We start from the raw sequence: 12489 nt of genomic DNA on the forward strand, positions 1-12489 counted from the left end.
CACAGCACACACTACAAAATATTAAGGTTATCGAGTCAATGAAACACATCACCTGATTGCAGTATAACTTGCTTTATCAATAATTATTATTATTTATTATAGGCCAGGTTACAAATATTTGAAAATCTGTCACTACATGCCAAACACTCAAAATAGGTTCCCTTTTGCATAGCTATTAGTGGCAGTTATGAATTAAATAAATGGGCATATCGGCACGTAAGGTGAGTCGCCTATTATTTATCGTCTGTTTATTTTTCTCTGTTCATTTCTTTCACATGCATGCAGAGTGAACAGTCTGTGCTGTTTCTGCTTGTTTAATAGAGCGCCTCCTCTTATAGCCGGCCTATTTCGGTATAAAGGACAAAAAATGTTTTTTTTATATACTGTATGCTATTCTATCCCCTATATTAAACACAGCAAATGTATAATTAAATATTAGAAACATAAATATTTGAAGTTTCTAAAAGCACATTTTAATGTTTAAGCATTGTTTATTGGCCGTCGGCGTCGATGATGTGCACCTCTCAAAAAATGTAACTACAAGTCGCAACGACACAGAGCGCAAGGTCGTGATTTGTTTGATGGTCGTGATTGGTCGGCTTGGCAGCGCTGACAAGTCTGGGGGCGGGACCAAGAGCCGTGCGAGTGGTGCGAGCCCAATAGAGCGATTGTTTACACGTGTGGAGTCCCATGAAGGAGCTCTGGATAGAAAGTTTTGTTTTGTGTTTATCTCATAGTTAAAGTTGTTCCACGTCCGCCGGTTCCAGCCTCAAAATGAGCGAGTTTGAGTCACTTGCATGTTCAGGAAGCGTTTAGAAAAAACAAAACAACAGCAAAGAAACTCAACACAGAGGAACATTAACACCTCACTGCCAACTAGCGTTTTGAAAGTGTTAATGCAGACCAACAGAGACATTGCGCAGAAGTAAAATAAACAGCTACGCGGGTTGCATGTGCCGTGGGTTACGCCGATCATAACGCAGAAGTATAAACCAGGCTCTATAAACTTTAATTTCATAAGTGCATACAATATAATATTAATAATAATAAGACAATTAGCATGTTTATCAGGGTAGACGACATGCAGTGAGTGGATAATTCCATATGTGCAATATGTACATTTAAATCTCTCCATTTTGCTGTAATGGCTGTGCTGTGTTTGACTGGCAATAGCTTTTAGATTATAACCCGCGACCCACTTATTAATATGCAGCCTTTTTTGATTACATGGGGCCAGTTGCACCAGCAGTGTGTAAGTTAAAATGAAGCCTAGTTGTGACTTAAAGGGACACTAATTTACAATGTACGCACTACTAAATATTTCTGTGTTGCAGCATTTCACTCAGTTTAAACCTAACGCTGTGTTCCAACTAAAAATTTACCGCAGCCTCCCCCCATGTATAATGGTAGAAAAGAGATGACGGTGAGATTAGTTTACATCGAGGAGCTTGCGATGATCTCCCTCTATTCACAGCCTTATTTTCTTCCTAAATCTCGCATTTCTTTCGGTTTGTGAATGAAGAGTTTAATTTTGTTTCAAGAAATGTTTTGTGTTAACATACATTTCTTTATGACTGGGTTTTTTCTCCCTGCTATTTTTTCTTTAACGTGTAGAATATTTAAAAAATCAAGTTTTATGTTTTGATAACTTTGTGTAATTTGTGTGCATTCACAGCAAATTTTCAAAGAACAGTTATATGTAGATGCATTAGTTGCAGAATTCTAAATCAGTTTAACGATTGAAACACTTTTTATTTGATATTAGGTGATTTAATGCAACTATGTATGGCTTTACGGAGAGCTTATGACCTTACTAACTACGGTTTGCCTTAAGAGCATGTGGTGCAACCGAAGTAAAAACAACTTTAGTTATAAACATGCCAGTAGTTACTATTATTATTATTATTATTACTACTACTTCTATTATTATTAGGCAATTTTCTGAAGCAACCCCTGTAACCAATTTAGTGCTTTTGGGTTGTTGTTGTTTTCGGTTAAAGCGCAATGCCCCATTAACACCTCAGACAGGCTGCTTCATTAATAGCCAAACATTTTGTTTGAGATGAGGGCAGGGGTATATCTTGAGTATATTTCACAAGCAAGGTTGACACAAAATCCCCGGTTATATACCTTTTACCTATAGGCCAACTTCTGGTAATGTAGGCTTATATAGGCTGTTTCTATTCACAGCAACTTATGGACTGAACTACGTGTTAATTAAAATTTCTATATTAGGCTCGTAGCAATTGATATTGGGAGTCATGGAATATTGTTTGCATTTATTTTGCATATTGTTTGCAATATCCTACTTTAATAATAATAATAATAATTAATATTATATTAAAAAGTTTTTTCTATTTCTAAATAAATAGCCTACTGTAAATTAGGCCTACAACCATTAATGATTTATATATGAAATTAGAAATGAAATTCTTAATAATATTTGTAAAGGAAACAAATATAGGTCTTATATGTGCCGTTATATATATTTCAATTAATATGGAATATAAGTGCATGTTTTCACCAAAACTATGATAGATTTTTTTTTTAAATGTGTGATTGTGTAAAACAATATACTTTGCAAATAAAATAATGTTTTTTTTTTTTCTCTCTCTCTAAAGAAATTGTTACCACCTCGTTTAGAGCATCATTATGGGCATTTTACGTTATAACTAATGTGGGTCAAACAATAGATCTGTGACAGAGAAACTACAGGTTTTGGGACACACTCGTCACTACATCGTTCTTTTCCCAAACGACACATTGTACTATGATATTTCTGCCGCGAGTTACGTTGTTGTTTGGGAAACCCAGCCCTGGTGCAGAGCCAGAGGAAGAAGCGTGCTGCGCTTGTGGAGCAGATAAGAAGCAAGAGAAACTTCTAGACCAGGGGAGAGTTTCCCAAACAACGACATATATCTGAATGAAGGGGTAATCTACTGTATTTTAGCCTAATTATTATTTCTAATGTTTACACACTGTGAAATAGGCTAATCCAATCTTAAAAAAACACACACACTAAATCATTTTTTGTGAATTGTTTTTATTCCAAGCTAAATAACATTTTAGAAAATGTTGCATATCAAGCTGTTGGTATCTCCTCGCGGTTGAAATTGGCTGTTATGCGAAAAAAAACAAAAACAAATATTAGCTCGCAGGCTAGTTGCTTTTTAGATTTAATTTAAGCCTATATTCAGCTGACAGCGCACACTCAGCCGCGATACAGAGAGAAAAAGTAAATAATAGATTCTTTAATGTAAACGACTAAGAAAAACTTCGGCTATATACTCGGGAGAGGACGTAATGAGATCTAGACTGGCTGTAAAATATATACACCAATAGTAATAGTTAATCAACGCATTTTATTTTAAAAAAATCTACTCATTTTAATATTGCGATTTTTACATTTTTTAGAGAATGTCTGTTTTTATTAACTTTTCTGTCATTTATTTCAAATTTGTCATTATTTTATTAATTTGATGATGTTAATATTTTACATAGGCTATTTTATATACACATCTAAAATCATTCAAATTAAGGTTGTGACGATGAGGAAATTTCCCCACCGGTTAATCGACATGTGACAACACCGGTAATACCGGTATCATAGTGGGGGTCGGGGTTTCCTCTTTTCTTTCTGCTTTTAAATAGCTTATAAATGCATATAATACTTTCACTTTCAGTTTTGCGGGAATTGCCAATTCGGCGTAAATTGTTTGAATGGACGAATGTGATGAATGTTAGAATGTTTTTAAAACGAATAAGAAAATAAAATAGCAAGATAAGTAATTAAATTGCACAAAGTTTAAATAAGATTAAACGAATGAACAAGAAACAAATATAAAAGAAAAGCTTTCAAAATTACATTACAAAAATGACAGGTTGACACAGTCTTTAAAAAAAAATAAAAAATAAAACATTGTAAATTGGCATTTATTAACAGTGAGGTTTACTTGTTCTTTGCGAGGAATCCTGGCCAATATGTTGACCATCTCTGGCTTAAGATGGGATCTTGTGGGGCTTACTATGTTCCCCATCGTGCTGAACACACCCTCAGATGAGCAGCTTGTTGCACGTAAAGATACTTTTTGGTTACATTTGCTAACAGGGGGAACATGTTTGGTTGTCTTTTGTTGTCCTACCTGACTTCAATAGAGTGGAGGAACTATGACGTCAATTTGTATGCAAAAACCCGGAAGCGAGTTAGCATTTTAGCACTTCCGGTTCCCTCGTCCCAAAGTCAATGGGTTTTTTGAATGGGGTTTCAGTAAAATCGCTCAAATAAGGTCCGTGGCTAACACCAACTCAATATACTTTCACGTTTTGTTCTACGACATAAAACACATCAGTTACAGCACACTCTTCAACTTTTAAATCGATTATGCTTCTTTAAAAAGACGGTTGCTATCAAGTTGCTAAATGAGACTACAGGCTGCGTCGGGGGCATTATACGTCATCGAGCTGATCTGGTCTGGAGCGCAGCTCGCTTGGGCGTTTGGATTAGTCTGTGATTTAAGTATTTTCAGAATAGTATTTTATAGTTTGTTGTATTATTCTAATTGAGAATTCAGATTGTGTGTAGATAATTCCTTCACATGTAAAGGCTGTCGAGACAGATTCATTTGTTGATCATTCATTTTAATTAAACGATAATATGAAGATACTGCTCAGTTTCTTTCCTGCTCTCAGTAATGCAAACGTGTGAATAAATGTGTAAAAATACATGCATGTTAACTGTCATTTTAACGTGATCAAGTGATTTCTCGTCTTTTTTTCTTCATCAACACATTTAACTCTGTCATAACTGCAATATTTACACTCCTCCATAAAACGTATAGCAGATGTGACTGTATTGGGCTGTTTTTCGCTGTACTTCGTGACACAAAAGGAATATTGAATGTTATTCTGTGTCCATGATGATGAAACCTGCAGGCATTTGATAGACTTGTTCCTCCTCACGCCGTCGTCTGTTAAGGTAAGCGGGCTGTGTGCACGCGAGCGATACACTTATTTAAATATGTCTCATAATAATACTATATAGGCACATTTATACACATTTTTTAAACTTTTAGAACAACCGCAAAGCAAAACATGTATTTCCCACGTAAAAACGATCCAAAAGGCACAAAGGTCTATGTGTGTTTGCGTATTTATTAGTTTATAATATATAGCGTGGATTACAATATAATATACTGAGAGATTAACTCTTTGTCATGGACGTTATTTCTAAAAATAAGCTTGATAAGTCGTCTGTAGTAGGGTGGGGCTGACGTCACTGACGAGCGCCCCGAGGGCGCTGTAGTCCGTTTATAGCCTTATGTTAGCTTTTTAAGTCTTGCGTTTGCATTTAAGATCCAAAAGTGCTCAATGTTATATTTTCGTGTGACAATTATCCGGCTGAACAAAACGTGTAAGTGTAATGAACAGTGTTTGAACACAGAGCGTATTATTCGCAATCTTCGAAAACCCTATGGGAAAATCCTATAGGGATTTTCACGAGGGAACCAGTTTTATGCTAGCAGCCGATTAGCCTACAAAGTGACGTCATAGTTCCTAGTTCCTCCACTCTATTTCTTAATGTATTATTTAGCCTATTGCATTATATATTAATAGCTTAGTCCTTATGAACAATCCGTTTATAAAATAGCCTTATTAACGAATTTATAGGCTAGTGAAGAATAAACCGAATATGAAATATGATCCTTGCATAATGATCACAACTAAACAAGCTAGCACTCATTTTATATATAAACTTTAAATAAAAAAGAAAGAAATGTTAAGAAATTAAACATTGTGTAAAAAATCTAAAGACAGGCTAAATAAAAGTAATTTTATTTAACAGGCTAAAAAAATAATCAACATGTAAATGCATAAATATTTCGATAAGTATTGTTATGGAATATTTATAACTATATGATCTTGCTTTTTTTGGTTATATCCATACAAGCTTTGAGCTCTCTTACAAGCACAGTTGACAGGCGCAGGTGTCTTATGTCACTGTCAGTGGCGGATTACACACAGCATACCCTGGCAAGATGTTTTATTTGTTGCCGATTGGCGTGTTGTTCCTTTTTTAAAACACCTTTTGTTTTTAAAATCCCTCAAGGTAATGTTGTCTATCGAGTTATATAGTCTCCCTCGGAGATATTGTAGTTCAGTAACATGCTTCGCAGCATATAACCGTGAAGCTTAAATAGGCTGAGCATATTTTTATTAATTTTAAGACACATTAATACAAACTAGCCACCGTTTGATTTTTTTTCGTTTACGTATATTTTTATCAATCGAAAAATGCAATGAATAGTTTAATTTGGTTTTCATTTTATTAGAATTAATATAATTAATAGGCTACACAACTCCTATTGGCTCGAATTGCGTTTTGACAGATAAGGCGTGACTTTCTGGCTCAAAGATATTTGTGCCTGTTAATTTCAGCGCTGTATTTTGAAAGATTTCGCAAAGGCTTCAGCTGTTCTACCTGTCAGCTGGTACCAGCCTCAGTTTTGCGACTTGACCTGTGTGGCGTTTCGATGTCTGAATGATAGCGAGAGAGAGATGAGATCAGACCTCAGATTCGATGTGTTGCCGCACTTCACAGTTACTTTATAGCAATTTTTAATATTGGCTCACCTAAATTAACTTTTCATTTATTAAAAGCCGAAATATTTCCAGACAGATGAAGCAACTTTCGGTTTTTAAAGACAGCGGCCTCAGTGATAAAAGACGCGCGCACACAGGTTACATTCTTGTAGGCATATTCATCTTTTATTTTTTTACATGAAATGCATAAAGTGCAAAAAAGAAGAGCTGAACTTCGGAAAAAGTGCTCACTTCAGTTGCCGTGATGATTGCTTTGTTTCTCTGCAGTTGGCTTGTCGATGGCGCGGCATTGCTACATCATTCTTGTTATAATAAAAATAAGATATTTATTATTAAACACTGTGAGATGATGGTCGCGTGATTTTTAAAATGAGAGTATGCCTTGCATATTTATTCTCACGTGATAAATGAAATATGACGCATTACTATGTTCAGATTTTAATTATAAAGCATGCTCTGGCCTTAAGTAAATTATTACGAATTCTATTTTCCATTTAATTAAAATAAATATTTAATAAAAAAATAAATAAATAAAACGAATACTTAGAAAAAACAAATGTGAGGACGGTGTCACGGTAAAAACGTGATGTCACCGGTGTTGCGTCTTAAAACCGGTATCACCGTCAACACCGTCTATCGTGGCAAGCCTAATTTGCTTTTTTAACTTGTGAGAGAAAAGCGAATTTTACCTGTCAGTGGCTGCACATTGCTCCTAAATAGCATAAAGCATTTCTTTCTTTTGTAACATTCTTTTTTTTTTTTTTTACTTTAACCCATTAAAAGAAAAAGTGTCATAATAAATACAATTATTATTAAAAATGCAATTAAGTTTTGTCTGTCGCATAGTTAACTATGTGATGTGGGTAAATGGTGTTTCAATGCTGCAAGTCCTATATTTCAAACCTGCGGGAAGCACTGTAATTGATCGTTTTTTTTTCCCAATAAGGTGGTGTAATAAATACATTACAATTTTTAATTAAAAGTTATTCACATTAAATAATAATAATAAAAAACATTGGTTTAAAGAATGTTAAAAACGCAGGATTATGTTTTAAATAACTCCAAATCGAGGCATTCATTTTAGGCCTCTACAAACTACAAAACGTCAATGCAAATTAATGCAATACTATATGTAAAAACAAACTATTATATACTATAGTGGCCTATAAAAAATGGTCAATATTGCCTTATTTCTCGTCTCGCTCAGCACATGTGCATTGAATCGCAAGTGACAGATACAGAGGAAATTAATAAAAATAATATAGGCTAGATTTAAAATAATATAGCCCACCTAGCAGTTTTCTTTAAAATTATAATAGGCCTGTATATAAAAATGGACTGAAAATTCTTGTAGGCCTTTTGTGATGTTCAGTTATAAAAATGCTTATCTGTACATTTGTAAAACTGTCCTGTTTAGGCTATACTGCTTCTGCTTTTGAAAAGGAAAAAAATAGTCTGGGCTATACTTTGAATTAATCAAAAACAGTTATAGGTTCAGTTTGAAATTTAACTTGATAAACAGTTAATAATGGCACCTGATGTTCAAAGAAACATCAATGGGGCGTCGATTAGGGATGTTCGGTTCTGGGTTTTTTGGATGAGACTCTTAACTCCTAATTTTGGAGTCGGTGGAATACATATGCATTCACTTAAAATAGTGCAAGGATTAAATATGCTGTCTCATATCGCACTTTACACAATGCTACTACGTCAATTCCAACATTGTGTTGTTCTCTGGTCAGATAAAACCAGCAGTAAATCATTTCCAGCCAAAATAAAATAGTTATCAACCTAAACTTTTTTACAGCATATTTTAATTGTCTAGTTTAACTAGTTTAGTTTAACTTAGAAAATTACAATGCAATCTTGGAGACATAAAGTTAAAACATAATTTTAATATCAAAATGTTTAATGGAAAGATGAGTGGCAGTTCATTAACAAATAATCCCAACTGAGCCCAAACAATGTTAAAAACTATATAGAATAGTCTAATTATTTAGTATAGTCTAAGTATCTAAATACTTTACAGAGAGAATAAAATAATCTGTGGTTGTTCATTTCTTTGTTTATTGATCGGTTGAAGTGTCAAAAAATAAAGTAGCTAGCTTCTTCATTTGATTTAATGACCAATTAAATATTAAACCACATACATGAAATATTTAACTTAAATAATTCATTCATAAACAAACCTAAAATAATAAATAAAAGCAGTGTGACAGAGCAGTATATGCTTTAAGGCACAGTCTCTCTTATAAATGTGGTTTTCTTTAAAGTGTACTTTTAAATAGCTCATTAGTTTACTCTTGAATATTACTGTTTGTTTGTGCAATTTGTTAATTATTGTAATTTAATAAAGGTGTGTTAATGAGACGGCGGAAGAAAAGGAGTGACTCAGACCTAGTTTTTGAACATTTTACCTTGACTATATTTTTATTTAAAAATCCTCTTTTGGAAGTTTTTGCGTTCCCTCGCAGATGTTTTGCGTTCTCGCAAAACTGTTTTTCCACAAACACTTCCTGTTCACTTCATACATGTCAACCCTCCTGTTTTACCAGGATTCTCCCAAGCCTTCCGTTTTTGCTGTGATTCTCCCATATTTCTCTTTCTTTCCATTAAAGCTGTGGGTCGATCATCGCTCTTCATATGCAACCTGTGAATTAGCGAATGCATGTATACGGATGTGCTAGGTATGATAAACTGATCCCAGATCAGCTTCTATACACACCATTTAAAGCGACACCTCTGTTATCAAACAAGTGATGAGCAGCAAATGAATCTCTCATTTTCTTTTATTTCATATCAGAGGTGTCAATTTAAGAATGCACAGATCTATAATGAAAGTATTCCATTACTTAAGTAACTGTTTGTGCTCATTTAAGAGAAAATGAGTTGTGTTTAAAATAAAACACACAGGACGAACATGTTTACATATTGTTAAGTATATTTGTCTGTTTAAACACAGATCTGAATCCTGCACTTTAGCTCCTCTTTAAATGGCATGTACAGAAGTTGATCTGGGATCAGTTTATCATTCCCTGATTCAGAGGTTGCATATGAAGGGCGATGATCAACCCACAGCTTTTAATGGAAAGAAAGTAAATGCAGACATTTTTATATTTGTTTCAGAATGCTTTCAAAAATAAAAATATATGAGAAATATGGGAAAATACTTAACAATAGTATGATAGAGGGATAGAATGGTAAAATACAGGAGGGTTGACAGGTATGAAGTGAACAGGAAGTGTGGATAACGCAAAACATCTTTGTGAGGGAACAAAAACTTAAAAATATATATATATATATATATATTCCTATCACTGTTTTTTTTTCTACCATCCTTTTTTTTTCTCCCACTCAGTTTTTTTTTCTTCCACCCAATTTTTTTCTTCACCATCACGTCCCTTCCGAGTCTCCGTACTAATGCCTTAAAATGTAACTTAATAAATTTTTTTTAATGACATTTGATTGTAACATTTAACTTTTTCCTAACACTGATTTTGGTTGGTTAAGGTTTTGTGAAGCGTGATTCAGTAATGCTGATTTTACTATATTTATTTACCGGTTATAGAATAGTCTAACCGTGGATTAGCTTGCATGTATGGGCATAGTTTGACGTCTTTACCTAAAACTTTAAACCTTTATAGGCCTATTATAGGCCCATATAAGGATAATAAAATTTGATATAAAGCACTCGTTTGGCAATGAACCATGATCTGTCTGCGTTGATAAATGGTATAAAATCAATAATAGCAAAACTGCATATCATTATTACTATAAAAAAGTATATTACTGCCTTGAGTCAGTAACTTAGGCAGTAATGCAAAGTAATAATTAATGTGAATAAATAGCCTAAATGAAAGGAACAAGAGGGACCAAAATTAGTCATGGGATTAAAATGCCTCCTCAGTTATGATATCCTGGCGCCGGGCCTGCTACCCTCGCAAGTATATTATAAACATACGGGAAGTAGGGCTATGCAATTAATCGAAAATTCGATTTTGATTATGGCTTCAAACGAATATGCAAATCATTAATCGAGATAAAACGATTGTTGCATCATATATCGTCCTCTTTTCAGTTGTACACATTTGTTGCTCTGCAAAGCTCAGTTTCACGTGAATATTACTAAAAGCATGCATTGTAATTTTGCAGCACGGCATGTGCATCATTCATTGATGTACATTCGAATCATTCATGTTTTAAAAGCATGAATGAGACCGCATGGTGTGTGTATGCGGCACACACATATTCGCACACTGTGTGCTCAGAGCAAAGCACACACATCTAAAGTTATCTTAATGTGAGCATTTTAATGGTCAAATAGGTATCAAAACGCGATGTTCAGTGATTATTCATATTAACTCTCATTTAAGTAATAAACAAACTAGTTGAGAATCAAAAGACATGTGAAAGAGAAACCATAAATCAGAACCGTACTGCTCTTAAAGTGAAAGTGCGTGATATTCCTGCTGCCGACTGTTTTTACCATTAATCAAACAACAAAAGAAGACAATCCCTCACTGTTCTTGTCTGAAGGACTTTAGTAGCTATAATCAAAGTTTTTTTTTTTTTTACAGTGAAGATGCTTAAAGCACAGTTTGTTTCATATTTTTATTCTATTGTACATATTTCCCTTTCCTTTGCAGGGAGGAAAATAAATGAATACAGTTGAAATCTAAATTATTAGCCCTACTTTCCCCCCCAATTTCTGATTAATGGAAAGAAGATTTTTTTTAACCCATTTCTAAACATAATAGTTTTAATAACTAATTTTTTATAACTGATTTCATTCATCTTTGTTATGATGACAGCACATATTTTACTAGATATTTTTCAAAATACAAGCATTCAGATTAAAGTACGATTCAAAGGCTTAATTAGGATAATTGGGCAAGTCATTGTATACCAGTTATTTCTTCTGCTGACCATCAAAAACTATTTTGCTTAAGGGAGCTATTAATATTGACCATAAAATAGATTTCAAAATATTTAAACCTGCTTTTATTTTAGCTGAAATAAAACAAATAAGACTTCCTCCAAAGGAAAAAATATTATAGGAAATACTGTGAAAAATTCCTGAATCTGTTAAACATCATTTGGGAAATATTTATAAAAAATAATAATAATAATTTCACAGGAGCCCTAATAATTTTGACTTGAACTGATAATCATTTTGAATAATTGTGATTAAAATAATGACCAAAAAAATCGTGATTATGATTTTTCCCATAATAGAGCAGCCCTAGCGGGAAGCACTGTAATTGATAAAAAAATAAGGTGTGTATTAAGGACATTTCAGTATTTATTAAGTGTTGTCCACAATAAATAATAATCATATTAATAAAAACACTGATTTAAAAAGTATTTTGTGACACCTACATCTATCATTACAAACACAGGTTTGTTTTAAAATAATAACTCTGTACCAAAGCGTTTATTTTAGGCCTGTATAAACTATAAAACATCTCTGCAAATTAATGCAATGCAATATAAAAAACAAAATTCAATATTTTGTCAATATTGCCTTGTCTCTCAGCGCACAGGCACACGCACTGAACTTCAAGTAACAGACAGAAAAAATAATTTAAAATAATGTAGCACACCTTGCAGCTTTCTTTAAAATTATGATAGGCCTGTATATAAAAATAGCGCCAGACCGTTTCTCAGTATTTCGCTGGTAATGTTTTTAAATAAATAATTAGGCCTACTTAAATATTAATTTGCTATTAATGTACAGTAATTGAGACAAAATAACATAATAGTAAAATATAAATATAATAAAAGTAAAATAAGAGTAATAATAAGAAAAAAATAAGATTTTTAATAGGTAAAAGTAAGAGTAAAATATAATCAACAAAATGTAAATTAAAACTGTGAATTAATAGGTAA

General features: G+C 33.2%; 1 long non-coding RNA gene across 1 annotated transcript in view; it reads right to left on the reverse strand.

Annotated features, from left to right (window-relative positions):
• Positions 1–12489, reverse strand: part of LOC141375840 (uncharacterized) — a 40991-nt gene that overhangs the window by 2809 nt on the left and 25693 nt on the right. The window lies entirely within an intron of this gene.

The sequence above is a fragment of the Danio rerio genome, chromosome 8 (assembly GCF_049306965.1).
Source record: "Danio rerio strain Tuebingen ecotype United States chromosome 8, GRCz12tu, whole genome shotgun sequence".
Lineage (NCBI taxonomy): Eukaryota > Metazoa > Chordata > Actinopteri > Cypriniformes > Danionidae > Danio > Danio rerio.